General features: G+C 34.8%; 2 long non-coding RNA genes across 2 annotated transcripts; both read right to left on the bottom strand.

The window, feature by feature from the left end:
* On the bottom strand, window positions 1-899 carry LOC132065134 (uncharacterized). Its single transcript, XR_009416690.1, has 2 exons — window positions 222-899; window positions 1-164 (listed from the first exon to the last, which is right to left on the bottom strand). It is a non-coding gene; the product is annotated as an uncharacterized LOC132065134 (long non-coding RNA).
* Window positions 900-9,643: 8,744 nt separating this feature from the next.
* On the bottom strand, window positions 9,644-18,787 carry LOC132065133 (uncharacterized). The gene is made up of 2 exons (XR_009416689.1): window positions 18,274-18,787; window positions 9,644-9,779 (listed from the first exon to the last, which is right to left on the bottom strand). It is a non-coding gene; the product is annotated as an uncharacterized LOC132065133 (long non-coding RNA).
* Window positions 18,788-19,228: the final 441 nt, after the last annotated feature.

Below are 19,228 nucleotides of genomic sequence, written 5' to 3'. Positions count from 1 at the left end.
TTTTTATTTTTTAAAATGTATTTTTCTTTTTATATTATTTATTTTTTGTTTTCTTTCTTCTCATTCCCAACCTTTACTTCTTGTGGTTTCATGTAATTGCTCGTATTTTTTTATTTTATTCATTTAGCATAACCGTGTTATTATTCTAATATTTGAAACTACACCTCTTAATATTGAAAAGAATGAATACTGTGTTATTATTCTAATATTTGAAATTACACCTCTTAATATTGGAAAGAATGAATCATTAACAAACTTGACATATAACGAGTGACGTTATTAAAGTAGAATTTCATTGTGAATGAGGTTATAGATTTATATTTTTCCTTTCTTTTGAATTATTTTCTTAAGTTACGTTGGAACTTACTTATGTAATGTTGGAAATTTGACATAAGAGTATTATGTTGAACTTTTTCTTTTGAATTTTGAATTTAGGTTATATTTTCAATTTTAAGTTATTTGCTTTCACATTGCATGTTGTTTATTTTTCACTTACCTTTGATGGATTTTTTATGTCAAACATTTGAATAATGTTATGGCATTATATTTATTAATATTATTTTTTTGTCAAACATCCAATCCATGACGTTCTCACAAAAAAAGTCTTCTTTTAAGTTTTATAATTAATTAAAATTAAATATTAATTTGAAAAATATATATCAATTATTTTTTACAATATTAGTTACAAATATATGATTATTAATTAATATATTTTCAAGAAACAATGTGTTATTAAATAACTGATTTAATATCATTTATAAAGGCAATATTTTTTAAATATTAATTTTAAATTTTTTATAATTAAATTTTATTTTTAAATTAAACTGACTGTGTAATTACCCTTGTGCAACCAAACAGCACGCTTGTAATTACACTGTAATTACGTTATGACAAAAAAATAAGTCATTGTAATTACACTACTGTGTAATTACTAGGCTGTGTAATTACTACTCTAGTAATTACACCAATTCCAATTACCAGGTGGCTTTCCAAACAGGCCCTAATTGATTAGCTAAAATTTAGGGATTTTATTATAATGTGAACTCCTCGATTAATGTGAACTTCTTGATTTTGGGAGAGAGAGTAAGCTTTTGTATACCATGTATACTTATTTTGTTGTTTTAAATGTAACAATGAAATTGGTTGCAGATTATGGAATAATTTACTCATTTGCTAGTATTTATGTAACTTCCCCTTTTTGTTTGCTCGCTTGTCTAGGTTGTTGAGTGCCAGTACCTGCTACTGTGCTTATTCATGCATTCAGCGTATGATTTTGAATTTTTCACTCAACTTAAGTTTAAAAGTGAATTAAGGGTACATAATGCAAAAAATTCATAATCGGATATGAAAGTTACACTTTGATGTTTTCTAACAGGGTTAAATGTGTATACGATATAATTTGATTGGTTTAATGAGTTTGGGTTTAGTTAAGTGGATTTGACGAGTTAATTAAATTTAGTATCAAAAAATTAGAATCTTATATGACATCGCATGCCAACTAGGAGGGAAGGAGGGTTTTGTGTGTTTTGTATATCCGAGGAGAATAGAGATAGTTTGGTGATACTGTAATCCTAAAAGAAATAAAAGTGATATTTGTAGGCAATTCTCAATACATGGGTGATCTTTTAGGGAATTTACTCATTAATTGATCCTGATATCAGTAAACCAATGAGCGAAAGTTAATTAATTTTTGTTATTTAACAGAATTCTTATTTTATTGATGCAAATATATGGCCAAATTATTAGTCAAAATACGCTCCAAGTACTGTATCAAACAAATCAATGGGCCCAAATTGAGAACAATGTCACTAACAGAATGCAGAATTATAAAAACAAACAGAAAGTGCTTAACTGAAAATTAGTAGAAGATAAGAATTCTACTGATATTGTTGATCCTGTTATTTGAGTTATTCTCTAGCTTCATATTTATATAGATGAATACAATTTCTGTCATCCATTTATTAATTCTTTTTAGGTGCTAACAGTGATATTTACGGAATTTGACATATGATTTACATGAGAATTATTGGGGGATCCTAAGCGTTGAGCGTTAGACATTTTAGAACGCACAACATAGGATGCATGAAGATTAGCCTTACAAAACAAAACCTCACACACGAATCTCAAGGCATTTTGTAAGTATTTCGGGCGAGTACTGACTGAGTCCCGTAATAGCTTCTTAAAACACTGAATTCTATTATAAACTTAGTGTCCTTTTGGCCATGGGAATTATTCACTTTTTTCAGGAAAAAATCACTTATTTGAGAATCAGCGTTTGGTCATAAGAATTCCGGATACAATTTCATATTTGAAAATAGTTAATAATGTGTAGGGTTTAGAAAATAATTTTTTTAATCTTTTTTGAAATATTAGTTTTACTCAAAATTTATTTTTTATATTATTATGGGTTCAAATGACACATGTCATAATTTAATTTATCATTTTGTCATGTCATCGACGTTGCACACACATTACATATTTGGCTGATTCAATGAATAGTATCTAAATGGCATACTCAAATCCTTTCCCATGTGTCTAAATGGAATAAAGCTCAATTAAAATGTCTAAATGAAAGACTTTGACGACCCCAAACGACTGCTAGCCAAAATCCAAAAACATATGGTGTACTTTCATGTAAATGGAAAACCCAATTTTATTCGTTTGACGAGGCTTTTTACATTTATAAATTAGTTCATTGATAGAAACGATGAGTTATTATTTTATTTATTACTACAATAAATGAGATTGGAAGAGGTCGTTGGATAAGGATTTAAATTGAATTTCTCACTAGAATCTATGCTCTACATTACAGGTCTCTTTAATTTGAGAGACAACTCTTAGACTGTTATGCTGATGTAACAGCAACATTTTATGCGTGAATCTCACTTTACCCCCTACTCTTTCCGTTCCATAATAAGGTCCCGTTTGGACATGGTTTGAAATCATAATTTGAAACATGATTTTAAATTATGTTTGGACAAACAATTTGGATATTTTAAGTTGTATTTTTTCTCATAGACATAAAAATCCCACAAATTGTGAAAACTATCAAAACATTCTCAATTCTTATACAATCTTACCAAATGAGCAAATCATAATTTATAACAAAATGCAACATCAATTAATCAAACTTTACTTCAATAAAATCGAAAATTTAACATGAATAGTAATGTAACTACTATTTGATATAATCTTCCCACATAAATTAAAGGTTGGTAGACATAAATAAAGGTTGGTGGAAGTTAATAAGATTGGTAAATGATTGATGGGGGTAATTCTTAAAAATATTTACCAACTTATGGGTCTTTTTTTACAAAATATTAACTTATGGGTTAAATTTTGTATTTAAAAAAGTTGAAACCATGGTTTCAAACCCCAAATCATGCTTTTTGGATGATTTGGTTTCAAACCAGGTTTCAAACCATGACTGAAAATTGATGACCAAAAGCTGGTTTGAAACCATGGTTTGAAAATTGATGGCCAAACGCCTACTAAGTATCACCTTAACTAAAAAAAATTATCCCATAATAAGAGTCATCTTATGAAATCAAGCCATAAATTGACTAGTTTTTTTCCAATTCTACCCTTAGACAATAAAGTAACATCTAAATGATGATTGGAAAAGTCACATAGTAACTTAGGATTGTTGGATTCCCAATGTCAAAAGGTTTACTTCTTATGCATGCTCTAATCAAAAGGTAAAAGTAATTTATTTTTATTATATAGGGGCAATTTAGTAAACTTCACATTGCATTATTGATTTCTTAATATGCGTGTTTTTGGCTAAGGTGACACCTATTATGGGACGGAGGGAGTAACATTTAAGGATTGGGAAATGATACCCCTCACATATTGAATGGGAACGATAAGCCCTCTATCTAATATTATGCGGTGATAATAAGTAATTAATTTCAAAAAAATAATAAAAAGTCACTAAACCAGCCATTGAAAAATGAGATTTAATCTTTGTTAAATCTTACCTATAGTTTTCTCTACATGTCCAAGTTTTTGGATTTCGTCTATATATATAGATATATCAACAATTAAAATTAAAACACAAAATTTGGTGGATTGGAAACAAAAGAGAAGATAATTTAATTGCTTATGTAAAATAGTGCTAAATAGTAATTATTAAATTTATCAGTATATCTTACGACAAGTAACGAGAGAAAGTTCCTATTTATATTTTGGACAAATTCAAAATCACGACTAATATCATTTATGATATTATTTTGATTAAACGTAAGATACTAAATGAATAAAAATAGTTAAATTATCATAGTAAGAATAACTGAATGAGAAAAGGTTTAGAGAAATGTGTGTGTATATATATATATATATTATGAATTAAATCTAAAGATCAACTCAAATAATATTTAAAAAGATTAATTTGTTTCCTTTAATTTCACAGAAATATCATTAATTAGAGTGTATTATATCGAAAAATTAGATTATACTTGACATTTCATTAAAACAATATGATATAATGTACTCAAACAAGCGATATCACAATTCAACATGATTAGTGTCTTTTAATATCGTCTGCGCATCGAGCGGACACTAATATTAGACTGTATAATAATTAAGATCTTGACCCTCTTGTCACAAAAAAAAAAATATGAAAGACACGTAGCTTGAAATTTATCAACATATTTTTCAAGTAGTTGTTATAAATAATTTTCGGCGGAATAGGTGAATTGGACAATAATAAGAGATATATATTTTTGTATTTAAATCTAGAAAGAAAAAAAAAATCTTTATTAAAAATAAAAGATTCTCACCACAAAATATTGGATAGAAGGGTTATCGTTGCCATTCAATATGTGAGGGGGGTATCGTTTCCCAACCCTTAAATGTTAGGGGGTAAAGTGGGATTCACTCTTAAGAAAAGGGAAATGTTCAAATGACTATACAATCCCCAGAAACAAACACAGTATTCCCATTCATTCATTGACAAGGAGGATAAAATCGACGAATTATATGAAATTTGACCTTAAGATTCTGACCATCTTTTCGGTAGACACTCAGCACAGAACCAACAATTTAAAGCAGTATAAAAGGCATTTAGTGTCTACCTTTCTAAAATAATGCTCTTACGTAAATGTCCATCTTGAACAACCGTAACGGAAGAGGGTATATTTGAGTTACATGAATAACGTTAAAGCTAATTTTGAACGAATAATATAACGAGGAGTATATTACTCTTTTTCTCATCGTAAAGGGAGAAGTACATCTTAATGTTGAGCGCAAGTAATTAAGTTCTTGAGTTAACTAATTAGCAAAAATTCAATTTAATTATTTTTAAATTTATTATATATTATTTTTCAAGTTGAAAAGAGGCTTAGCTTACATGAGTTTATTTCCGTGAGAAGAGAATGGATGGTGAAAATAAATTTGAAAATGAAAAAGCAAAAAAAAAAGGACCAAAATCGATCACAGTAAGTATTATAACATTAGCAATCAAGTTGGCAAAAATGTAATATTGAGCAATAAGGACTAAACCAAAAAAGACAAAATACATTATAAATGAGTAGTCATTAATTATTTTTCTTTTCTTTTACTTGTATTATCTCAACATTAGTTGTTTTACACAACATTATAATTTACTTAATAGAGTTAACCTCTTCATTCCAAAAAATTTTAACAACCAAATCATTACTTGAGCCAATGGTCTATCAGAAACAACCTCTCTATTTTCTTAAGATAGGAGTAAGACTCGCACACACCACCTTTCGATACTTCACTTGTAAAATTACATTGGATATATTGTTGGTTTGCTGTTATAATAAAACAATTTTGTTATTTGGACCTTTTTTAATAATCGGTCAAAGAAATAACAAGTTTTATAATATATTCCTATATAAGTTCTCAAAAAGGCATCTCTTCTTGAGACGAGAATCTATCAGAAACAACTTTTCTATCCTCACAAGGTAGGAGTATGGTCCACGACTCTTTACCCTCTCCAAACCTCAGCTGGTGAAATTATATTGGTGCGTTGTTGTTGAAGTTCTTAAAAATTCAATAATGCACTTAAAGACTTCTATAAGGTAAAAAGCCATAAATTCTACTTTTATTAAGTTAGTTAATCAATACTCATCCATTATCATTGTTATACCCCATTTTAACTGGGTCAAAGCGGAGTACAACATATTGGTGATTCCTAATTATTTAACTTAAGGAGTCGCTACCTAATTATTTTAACGGCGAATTAGGACACCTAATTATTAACTAAGTAATGCTAAACTAAACTAAACTCCAATTTTAAAGGTCTTACTAACTTAATAAATTCTAGGTAAGGGTTCTAAATATCCTAATGGGAAGGTCTTAGGCATCCATTAGAATCCGTTAATTACGGTTAACCCGCCAAACTTAGGTTAATATAATAATATAGGCAAAAGTACATAAAATAATAGATTGGTAAAGACTTATGGAAAATTTTATATATTTTTTAGTATGAACGGTTGGAGAACTTACACTTAGAGGTAGCATTAAGCTGAATGATTTGAAAAACTATTTGATAGCTAAACGATAGAAATTAATAGAAAACTTTAAAACTTTTATCCAGCTAAGTTCCTGGCACCTTAAAGAAACTTATTATGAAAGATTAAAAAAAAAAAAAAAAAAAAACTGATTCTCATTTGGCATTAACAGGTACCTTTAAAAACTTATTCTAATTTGGCATTAACAGGTAGCTTTAAAAAACTGATTTGACTCAAAGCCCCAAAGTTAATTGTGAAACAAAAATAGACTCAAATCTAACGAATGAACTGAATCCTACAGCTCTTTTATCACGTTAATTCTGAATGTTATAAGAAATCTTATTTATCTTTGCACTTAAACAGCAACCTATTTTCAAGAGAAATTTCAAAGACACATTCAAATCATTACAAATATCTTCAGCTTCCCTTTGAAAAATATATAGTTGATTTTGAAGCTTTTAAAGTCATAAAAATAGTAGTTGAACCATTCAGGAGGTGAGCTCAATTAAGTTTCGAAAATAATAATACTTCTCAAGATTTTATAAAAAAAAAAACTGATATCCCCATTACCCCTCTAATAGTTAAAGTATTCTAACATTTAAGGCTGCTAGTTCTAAATAAGTAAGATATACAATCAAAACTTAGAACAAACCGAGACAATTAATCACAAGAGAGAATTAAACAATGCAGTAGCTATTCTCCCCTTCCTCCCTCTTTTTCTCATTTTTGTTCAAACCATTTCCAGGAGAGGAAGAGGAGCAAATTAAGTAGCAAATGAAAATCCTGGGTTTCCTCTGTGTTTCTGTTCAGATGTGTTCGAGGGAGCGAGAGAAGTGAATGGAAATGCGCATTCGAGGTCCAGTGGCGGCATAGTCTCAAAATGAGACTGCTCGGACAGTGAGTCTTTATGAAGATTCCATTTCACTCCAAAGTGTGCATGTGAAAAAAAAAAAAAAAAAAAAAAAAAAGGGAGATAAAGATTAGAAATACACTTCTCTGTCTAATAGCATGCAAAAGGCTGATAAAAAAAACACACGATTTTTCACTCATAACTAATCGGAAACTAAAGCACATTTCATATACTCAGGCCAATTTTCACACTGGACACAAATTCAAACAATAAGAGAAATGAGGCTAAGCAACTAAATTAAGGCTACAAATACGATCTCTAGGACATAAAGGAATAATGAAAATATGAGTCATTAAGTCAACAAAAATGAAGCTATATACCTAGTTTCATTAATGAAATATGAGTATGATATTCATGAGCATTCTTAGCACGGACAGATTCTTTCTTAAACGATGAGTTTATAACATGGGCAAAAGAAGCATATGCTCTATTAATCTCAATAGACACTCAAATTCCCGAGGAAAATAAAAGCTCTAGGCGCCCATATGTATTTATATCTTAAAGAAAATTGAATCAGAAAATTCATATGGCCAGATTTCACGGTATTTATACTCAGACAGTACATATTTTGACTTTAGACATACCCATTAGATAGAGTAGTTAGATAAGTATTATGAGCATGCTTTCCAGAGCCAAAGATGTCGAACTAGAACCATACACACACGTCGATGAGATAACGAATCAAAGTTAAGAGCCACCATGTACTTCGAGAATTCAACAAGAGTCACATCGACTAGTTAACGAATCTATAGTCCCTAATGTCATGCTTTCTAAGTGCAAACATTTAACGATACTCAAAATACATTTATTCTGGTTTAATGTACTACAATACATCTAACAGAGAGGTAATGAAATCTTATAGGCATGGTTTATACTAAATCAGATTTTCTAGATAAAAAAAAAAAACAACAGCCGCATACTTGTTTGAACAAAACATAATGAATAGGGGTAAGAAATTTGATGTTACGGACTCCCTATGGAAACGGCTTCGTTGAGTCTCGAAGGGGACTCTTTGACTTCGGTATTTATGAAAACAAAGGAAAATAAAATGATAAACCAGTAGAATAGGGACATATACCTTTCAAAGGTTCATGAAAATATATATATATATATAAAATCAGACTATTATTTAATAGCAAAAATCTTTAACATTCATGTTCACAGCAAACATTATATGAATTCAAAACAAATTTAGTAATCCCAATAAGACACATACAGGGGATAAATGTTATATTTACTTCATTTTGTTGAATCTGATTCCTTATTCAAAACAAGAAGCAATTATTGAAATGGTGCTTCAAATAATGTACTAAATATGATATAAGCTATTAAACGATGGTAACTCGCGTAAACATAATACCTGTAACAAATAGAGATGTAAATCTAGTATCATCAGAAATCAATGGCGAGACATTTCTCCATGTACATCGCACAATCAAATTTTTAACTTAAGATATGAAATTCCGAAACATGCTCTTTTAACAAACTGATGTTTCAAAAGATGCACCAACAAAAGTAATATCAAGAACAAAGATCTACACAACATGTATTTTCACGGCATCTAAATATCCAAACAAGAAACAAATGATATTTTCCCAATACACACTAAAACACGAATATGTTTCATCTTGCAAAAAAGAAAGAAAAAAAAGAACTCTGAAACCCCTGAATTCTAGTGGGTCAAGAACAACATATAACCTTTCACAAGCAAAGAAGACACTCGAGATTCTAAAACACATATCAGTATGAATATAGAATAAACCTTAGTCATGATTCTTCTAAGTAAATATAGAATCCTCTTAAAAAACAAAGGCGAAGAATCGGAATAGAGTCGGATATTACCTCTAGTAGGTGCAATGAACGGGGCTTTGAGGTCTTGAATCTGTTTCCCCCTTCGAGCAAGGCTCATCGAACAAAGAGCAAAAAATACTAGTATAGTTGAAAAAACAAAACACGAGCAAACGAGACCGAAAAAAGTAGAAGTCTTAGGCAGATTTTTTTAAAAAAAACATAGAAGTCTTATAGAGATTTTTGATGGTGTCCAAAGCTTCCTCTTTTGCTGGAGTCCAAAGTAGTATTTATAGGAGTAGAAAATTAGGGTTTGCTAGGGCACTCTTGGGCGGGATTCACACAAAAATTATTTTTTAATTCAAACGGTTGAGTCTTCATGGGTGTACCATTTCAGAAAATCGTCCTTTGTCGAGATCTCGGGCAGTGATAGAAAGGAAGAAAGAGAGTGAAGTGAGCAGAGAGCTTTTTCCAAAAGTGGCGAGGAGGAGAGCTAAATTGAAAAAGGAGAAGATTTCACTCTTGTCTCATTGCTTCAAAAAAGCCCAACGTTTCAAATCGTGGTCAAATATGCTGAAAAGAGTCGTCCTTTTGTCAGTGAACTGTCACGTCCCAAAATACCCGCTAGACGTGATTGGCACCCAGCAAACACCACCCGCCTGGCGAATCATATATCATACTCTTAATCATTTACAAAAGCACTAAAAGAAAATAAATGCAGGTCCAACAACGTTATTAATGATAAAAATGTGAAATAGTCGCCAACCAAATCCATAATCGATTTATGAAAACCAACCAACGCTAAGATAAAAAGAATCTCTAGCCCACATCCCACGCTAAGACCATGGAGCATCGACGAGTTACATGAGTTTGAGTGTCGGGCATGTAAACCCAAAATAAAAGAAATAACTAGAAATAAACTAGATAAAGCTGAAATGGCCCCACGAACAATGCGGTGGCTCGGCTCGGCGGCGAATCCACTCACGAAGTCTTCAATTACCAGCCTCGTTCAACGACGACGGTATACGCATGGACATGCGGTGTAAGGAGTGAGTTATACATAAATATAACCCGAGAAGATCCTCGACCCGCCACTTCAAATACCCACGGAACAAGTGTTAGAAAATACAAACACACAACAAGCACAAAAATATTATGCACATGAATATATCATTATATAATAGCAACCAAGGTCCAAATCAATGTTTATCAAATATATTATATATCTCAACACAATTTACACTACGAACCGTCATAAGTGGCGTTAAAGAATTAGTCTACACTATGAATCCACGGCAACATACACAATGTGCCAAATATGTCGGGAAGCATACAATGCTAAGGGAAGCATACACAATGCCCCAATATCATGGCTCACTATATATCACATCACAAAATAATTTATAAAGAGAGTTTTGGATTATTTGAAAATAAAGTATATGCGGGTGGCCTTAAGGACCACCGATTCTGCCAAGCACACGCTCGCCCCAATACATGGACCAGGCAGACAAAACATACTTTTAAAACGGGTTTTGAAAAGCAAGTACCCAAAGCTTAAAATCTCACTTACCTCAAATTTACAATTCAAGCACACTTCTCAATAAATCAAAATTGCGTTCTCGAGTCTCCGTATTGCCTCTTACTACACAAAAACGGATTTAGAATGGTCAAAACCCTTAGGGTAAACCACTTTTATATTTTTAGAGGCTTAAACGGTTAAAGTCAAATTTTAAAGGACGAAAACGCCCTCTGGTCAATGTGTTCAAAACCCGACAAGACTTATGTTTTTGGAAAGGCCTTAACGAGAGGATTCCAACGATATATAGAAGTCTAAAATCCGACGCTATTTGCCCTTATAAATCAATGATTTTGGTTGAAGAACCCTAGAGCTAAACTTTCTCAATTCCTCAAAATATCCCCATGTTTTCAGCATAAAGATTCATCCATAATTATGTAATAAACTTAAATAAAAGATTAGAGTCATTACCTTGGTGATTTGGGATGAAAGGTCTTGTTTTTATCCTCTCTTTTCCTTTCTTTTTCTCCCTTTCTTTTCCTTTGTCCCACTGGTTTTTTTCTCCTTCTGTTGGCACGTTTCCCTTTTTTGTTTTCTTTCAGCAATTAGTGATTCACGTCTGATGGCTTAGCCATCAGAATTTTAAAGCCCCTTTTTTCTTTTTTTTTCTTTTTTTTCCTTTTCCTTTTCCTTTTTGGGCTTGGCCCACAAAATTGCTTCTTTTTCTATTTTCTCTTTAATTCTAATTAAGAATTTCTTTTCTTTTAAATTCCTTTTAGCTAAAATTACCAACTAAACCCTTATTTAAAAATTGGGTGATTACATTCTCCACCACTTAAAATAACGTTCGTCCTCAAACGGATCTAGATCATACCTGTCGCGTCAAATAAATGATGATATTTATCTCGCATATCCGTCTCAGACTCCCAAGTAGCCTCCTCGGTTGGATGATTATGCCACAACACTTTGATCGAAGCTACCTTCTTCGACCTCGGTGTCGCACTTACCTATCAAGAATAGATATCGGGCCTCCTCATAAGTCAAATTTTCATCGAGCTCCACATCCTCTCGGTTGAATCTTATGGCTATCATCACCAACATATCGTCTTAGCATAGACACGTGAAATACGGGATGAACGAACGGACAATCTCGGAGGTAAAGCAAGTCTATATGCCAGCAACCCAATTCGATCAAAAATCTCATAAGGACCAATGTACCTAGGACTTAAGTTACCTTTCCGACCGAATCTCATAACTTCTTTCATAGGGGATACTTTTAGAAAGACTTTTTCCCCCTTCATGAACTCCATATCATGTACTTTCATATCTGCATAGGACTTTTGTCTGCTTTGTGATGTCCGAAGCTGTTCTCGTATCAATGCAACTTTTTCCAAGGCTTGCTGCACCAAATTTGGACCTAATAGTTGTGCTTCGCCCGGTTCGAACCATCCAACTGGTGAACAACACCTGCGACCATATAGAGCCTCAAACGGCGCTATCTGTATACTCGATTGGTAGCTGCTATTATAAGCAAACTCTGCCAAAGGCAACTGATCGTCCCATTAACCACCAAAATCAATCGCGCAAGCTCTAAGCATGTTCTCTAAAATCTGAATAACTCGCTCAGACTGTCCATCAGTTTGTGCATGAAAAGGTGTACTCAACTCGACCTGTGAACCCAACGACTTCTGAAAAGACTTCCAAAACTCAGCAGTAAATTGTGCACCTCGATCAGATATTATAAAAATAGGCACACCATGAAGTCGTACTAGCTCACGGAGGTAAATATTTGCTAACTCGGCTTGTTGCATATGAGTAACCGGCTGGTATAAAATGAGCGATTTGGTGAGTCTATCCACAATCACCCCAGACCGAGTCATGTTTCTTGAAAGTATTCGGCAAACCAACTACGAAATCCATCGTAATCCTTTCCCACTTCCACTGCGGGATAATCAAGTTTTGCATTACTCCGCCGGTTTTTGATGTTCATATTTGACCTACGACAATTTAAGCAACTTGTCACATGTTTCAAAATATCGGCCTTTCATACCTTTCCACCAATATAATCCACGCAAGTCTTGGTACATCTTCGTAGCACAGGGTGGATGGAGTATCGTGAGCTATGAGCCTCTTCAGGATTAGTTGCTTCACATCACCCACCATAGGAATACACGGTCTACCATGACAACGTAACACGCCTTCGCCATCAATAGAGAATGACTTAACGCCATATTTTGCACTCGATCTCGCGGTCAGCAAGACGGGGATCTTCGTGTTGGCAAGCCTTGACACCTCGCCCACTAAGGACGATTGTGCCACCATAACTACTAGTAACACTTTGCCCCGTCTTGTATGATCAATCCGAACTCCGCGGTTGGCTAATGCCCGAATATCCTTAGCCATAGGTCATTCTTCGACGGTAAATCGGGCCAAGGCGCCGCTAGACTTTCTACTCGAGGCGTACGCCACCACATTCGCCTTACCAGGATGATACAAAATAGTAAGATCATAATCTTTAAGTAGCTCTAACCACCGTCATTGTCTCAAATTCAGATCTCTTTGCTTGAATATGTATTGCAAACTCTTGTGATCAGTATAGATTTCACCCGACTCACCATAAAGATAGTGACGCCAAATATTGAGTGCAAATACAACTGCGGCCAATTCTAAATCATGAGTTGGATAATTCTTCTCATGTTTCTTTAGCTGTCGAGACGCATAAGGTATCACTTTACCATTCTGCATCAAGACACAACCCAACCTGACTCGAGATGCATCACAATAAATGGTGAAACCACCTTTATCGATGGTAAGGTCAAAATCGGAGCCGTAGTCAATGCAGTCTTTAATTTCTGAAAGCTTTCTGAACATTCATCTGACCACTGAAATACCATACCTTTCTAAGTTAAACGTGTCAATGGAGCAGCTATCTTCGAGAAACCCTCCACAAACCTTCTCTAATATCCTGCTAGTCCCATGAAGCTGCGTATCTCTGTGGGAGTAGTGGGTTGAGGCTAATCTCGAACTGCTTCTCGATTTTCTTTGGATCAACTTGAATCCCATCTCGGGACACCACGTGTCTAAAAAGAAACTATGCTCGACGAACTCACATTTTGAGAACTTGGCATAAAGCTTTCGTTCCTTAAGTGTCTATAAGACAATTCTCAAGTGTTGTCCATGCTCGGTCTCGCTCAGAGAGTAGACCAAAATATCATCAATGAACACAATCACAAAATGGTCTAAGTATGGCTTGAATACCCCGTTCATGAGGTCCATAAATCTGCGGGGCATTAGTCGGCCGAATGACATCACCAAAAATTTGAGGTGCCCATATCTGGTCCGAAAAGCTGTCTTGGAGATATCCTCGGTCTTGATTCTAGACTGATGATAACCTGATCTCAAGTCGATTTGGGAAAAATGAGTAGCACCCTGCAGCTGATCAAACAAATCATCAATACGAGGCAATGGATATTTATTCTTGATCGTCGCTTTGTTCAGTTGCCTGTAATCAATGCACATTCTCATCGTGCCATCTTTCTTTTTCACAAATAACACAGGTGCACCCCAAGGCGATACACTAGGCCTAATGAACCCCTTATCAAGAAGCTCGGAATTGAACCTTCAATTCTCTCTCGGCGAGGGAGCATGCGATATGGAGGAATAAAGATAGGTTGAGTCCCTGGAACTAAATCAATGCTAAACTCGATTTCCCTCATCGGAAGTAGGCCAGGTAAGTCTTCGGGAAACACATCCGCAAATTCGCGAACAACAGGAACACTATCAATAGTAACATTCTCCGCTTGAGTATCACGAATGGTAGAAATAAAACCCAAACACGCATGATTAATCATTCGGCGTGCCTTTACATAAGATATTATTTTGTCTTGAGTCACATGAGTCATGCCTTTCCACACTAAAGGTTCTCCAGAAAAATTAAAACGTATAAGCTTAGCATAGCAATCAACCGATGCATAACATGATGCCAACCAATCCATGCCTATAATCACATCAAAAGCGGACATCGGTAACACACATAGATTAACTACGGTATCCCTGCCCTGAACAGATATCACACAATCTCTATAAACTCTATCCACTAATATACTCTCCCCCACTGGGGTTTCTACCACATATGGCACGTTAATAGACTCAACTTCTCGTTCTAAGAATATAGCAAAAGAAGGAGATACATACGAATATGTAGAGCCGGGATCAATAAGAGCATATGCACCATGAGAACCGATAGTAATAATACCTGTGACTACTGCATTAGATGCCTCGACATCCTATCTGGTCATAGCAAAGAATCTTGGCGGTCCATTCCCTCCTTGAGCAACCTGTGCACCCTGTCGACCCTGTCCACGAGCACCCTGTGGAGCAGTCCTAGTTGGCTAAATCGATCCCGCGTAGCCATAAGTAGTTCCCCGCCGCCGTGTAGTAGCTCGACTAGCACCGACTTCTTTAGGACGCATTTAGCAATATGCCCCGTTTCACCATAAGTAAAACAAGCCTCATCCGCCCCAAAGCAATGACCACCGTGATTTCTACCACGCTTAGAACACCCTCGATGATAACCTCGACCGATATGAGCTATTATCCTTCTTCGCATCCGTCGTCGTCCCCGTCTAGCCAATAACCACTAGAAGATTGCACCGATTCGACCGAGTAGGTCCGGGACCCCACGATAAAACCACTCTTGCCCCGGATGGAGCACCACTAAACCCACCCGTGTTACGTGGCTTTTTGCTTTCACGCTCAACTTTGTCCATTTCTAGATAGACTTGTAACGGAGAAGCGTGTCAACTACATCCGAATAGGTACCATATCGCACATCTCGTACTACAGACCACGATAGCGATGCTCAAGTCCATCCACAAATCGTCTCACCTTCGCTCTCGGATCTTCTACCAACAAGGTACATACCGGATAAATCTGTAAACTTGGCCTCATATTCGTAACGGTCATAGTTCCCTCGCCGCATTATCGAATCGATGTCTCATGTCATCTTGCTTGCTTAATGGAATAAACCCTCGTCCTTAAATGGTGCTAAAAATTACGATCAAATAATAGGTGGTAACCCTACTTGTCTACCTCTTCCAATCGAAATCCACCAAGACTGCCCCGAGAATAAAGAAAGTGGCAAATTTCACACCACGAGTCTCCTTCACCAACGTAGTCAATATCTTTTCACAACGATCAATGAACTTCTGAGGCTCAATAGAAGTTGGTGAAGCATCAAACTCTGGTGGCTTAAGATCCATGAAATTCTTAAACTCCTTAGATTGCCCTGCAGACTAGACAACTTGTTGAGGGGCCAACTGAGGTGTCTGATTAGCTGCAACATTCAACTAAACTTGAGCTTGAGGACCTGGAATTCCACTATGATTGGGCGCCAATGCCTCCTACACATTCACACACAACTGTCACCACATCCGCGGCATAGGCAATAGTAGGTGCAACAACACCGGTGCTTAGGGGAGTGTTCGAACCACTTGTTCTCGCAATCGCTCGACGCAACCTCGGCCGACCCCCATTCACAACTTCAAAGCAAGAGTGCCCGAGTCCTAGTCCGAGCTCTAGTCCGATGAGCACTAGCTTGTCTACCACCGCGGTAAACTCGTCCAAGACCACGTTTAGCGATGAAGATGCGCGTTTCTTAGCCATCTGCGAAATAAATATTACAAGGTTAGATTTGATTCAACTCACGCACGAACAAGGAATGAAAGAAGGGAAAACTTCCTAGATGTTCAATAGCCTCAAGGTCATAAGTATGGGCGCCTACATACCGATGAACAAGACTCTACTACACACTACTCCATGACTCGGGACTTAAAGCCTAAGCTCTGATACCAACTTTGTCACGTCCCAAAATACCAGCTAGACGTGATTGGCACCTAGCAAACACCACCCGCTAGGCAAATCATATATCATACTCTTAATCATTCACAAAAGCACTAAAAGAAAATAAGTGCAGGTCCAACAACGTTATTAATGATAAAAATGCAAAATAGTCGCCAACCAAATCCATAATCAATTTATAAAAACCAACCAACGCTAAGATAAAAAGAATCTAATCCACATCCCACGCTAAGACCATGGAGCATCCGACAGAGTTACATGAGTTTGAGTGTCGGGCATGTAAACCCAAAATAAAAGAAATAACTAGAAATAAACTAGATAAAGCTGAAATGGCTGCCTCCACAAACAATGTGGTGGCTCAGCTCAGCGACATAATCCACTCACGAAGTCTTTAATTACCAGCCTCGTTCTCAACAACAGTATCTGCATGGACATGCAGTAAGGAGTGAGTTATACATAAATATAACCCAAAAGATCCTCGACCCGCCACTAAATACCCACGGAACAAGTGTTAGAAAATACAAACACACAACAAGCACAAAAATATTATGCACATGAATATATCATTATATAATAGCAACCAAGGTCCAAACCACACGTTTATCAAATATATTATATATCTCAACACAATTTACACTACGAACCGTCATAAGTGGCAGTTAAAGAATTAGTCAACACTATGAATCCACGGCAACATACACAATGTGCCAAATATGTCAGGAAGCATACACAATGCTAAGGGAAGCATACACAATGCCCCAATATCATGGCTCACAGCTATATCACATCACAAAATAATTTATAAAGAGAGTTTTGGATTATTTGAAAATAAAGTATATGCGGTGTACCTTATGACCACCGATTCTGCCAAGCACACGCTCACCCCAATACATGGACCAGGCAGACAAAACATACTTTTAAAACGGGTTTTGAAAAGCAAGTACCCAAAGTTTAAAGTCTCACTTACCTCAAATTTACAATTCAAGCACACTTCTCAATAAATCAAAACTGTGTTCTCGAGTCTCCGTATTGCCTCTTACTACACAAAAACAGATTTAGAATGGTCAAAACCCTTAGGATAAACCACTTTTATATTTTTAGAGGCTTAAACGGTTAAAGTCAAATTTTAAAGGACGAAAACGCCCTCTGGTCAATGTGTTCAAAACCCGACAAGACTTATGTTTTTGGAAAGACCTTAACGAGAGGATTCCAACGATATATAGAAGTCTAAAATCCGACGCTATTTGCCCTTTTAAATCAATGATTTTGGTTGAAGAACCCTAAAGCTAAACTTTCTCAATTCCTCAAAATATCCCATGTTTTCAGATAAAGATTCATCCATAATTATGTAATAAACTTAAATAAAATATTAGAGTCATTACCTTGATGATTTGGGATGAAAGTTCTTGTTTTTATCCTCTCTTTTCCTTTCTTTTTCTCCCTTTCTTTTCCTTTGTCCCACTGATTTTTTTCTCCTTATGTTGGCACGTTTCTTTAGCAATCAGTGATTCACGTCTGATGGCTTAGCCATCAGAATTTTAAAGCCCCCCCCCCCCTTTTTTTTTTTTTCCTTTTCCTTTTCCTTTTTGGGCTTGGCCCACTAAATTGCTTCTTTTTCTATTTTCTCTTTAATTCTAATTACAAATTTCTTTTCTTTTAAATTCCTTTTAGCTAAAATTACCAACTAAACCCTTATTTAAAAATTGGGTTATTACATGAACACGCCAAGATCTGAAGACTTTTACGAAAACGGAGAGGGCAAGCCACTGCCATTGCTGTAGGGTACTGAAGCTTTGCTTGAAAGGGAAAATAGATGAAGGAGACGTTTGTGGCTGAATATTTGGGATGGAAAAATGAGTTAAAAGAATTATGAGCCGGACTCTTCTATTGGCTAATGGGCTGCGAATTTGGGCTGAAACTGATGATCTTTAAATTGGCTGAAGTTTGAGATCAGAAATTATATAGTTGGGCTAATATGAAGTCTTTTATTTTGGATTTAAGATAGTTTCTTCCTTATATTCATTTGGGCTCCTAAATTAAGATGAAAGACACTCTTTAGTTAGTTATATATTAACGCGTGCTAAAGTATTACCTAATATAAAAATATATTTATTAGTACTCAAATAAAATTATACGATATCGTAATAGCCGCGCGATAATATTTTTTAAAGTTTAAAAGTAAGTAAATTCTATCGTCTAAATATATAAAATAAATGCTATGCGTAAGATGTTAAAAGCGATCATGATGATTACGATATTAAGTGATGCAATATAATGAAAATAATAATCATAATAATAATAATAATAATAATAATAATAATAGTAGTAGTAATAGTAATAACGGTAATAAAAATGATAATAGCTAATGACTATAGTAGGATGATGAAAAACGACGATATTAATAGAAAGCTAATAATTGTAGTAAAGTATAAATAACTATTCTTAAGTTGTCAAAAATATTAGAAGCGCAGATAAATATTTTGGAAGAAAGGCGGGACAAAATTGGGTGTCAACAATCATTTTCAGTAATTTATACGTTTTTTAAAATTTTATTTTATAACTTAACTATAATATACCCATAAGGGTTGACTGAGTTAGTTAGGTGATTGATTTCCCACATGGGAGATCTAAGATCGATTTTCATAACCAGCAGCCTTCTTAGTCAGAGCTCGTCGC

This window comes from Lycium ferocissimum, chromosome 7 (genome assembly GCF_029784015.1).
Source record: "Lycium ferocissimum isolate CSIRO_LF1 chromosome 7, AGI_CSIRO_Lferr_CH_V1, whole genome shotgun sequence".
Classification (NCBI taxonomy): domain Eukaryota; kingdom Viridiplantae; phylum Streptophyta; class Magnoliopsida; order Solanales; family Solanaceae; genus Lycium; species Lycium ferocissimum.
Note: the sequence above shows the minus strand (reverse complement) of the source record. Positions and strands in the feature narration are given on the sequence as shown.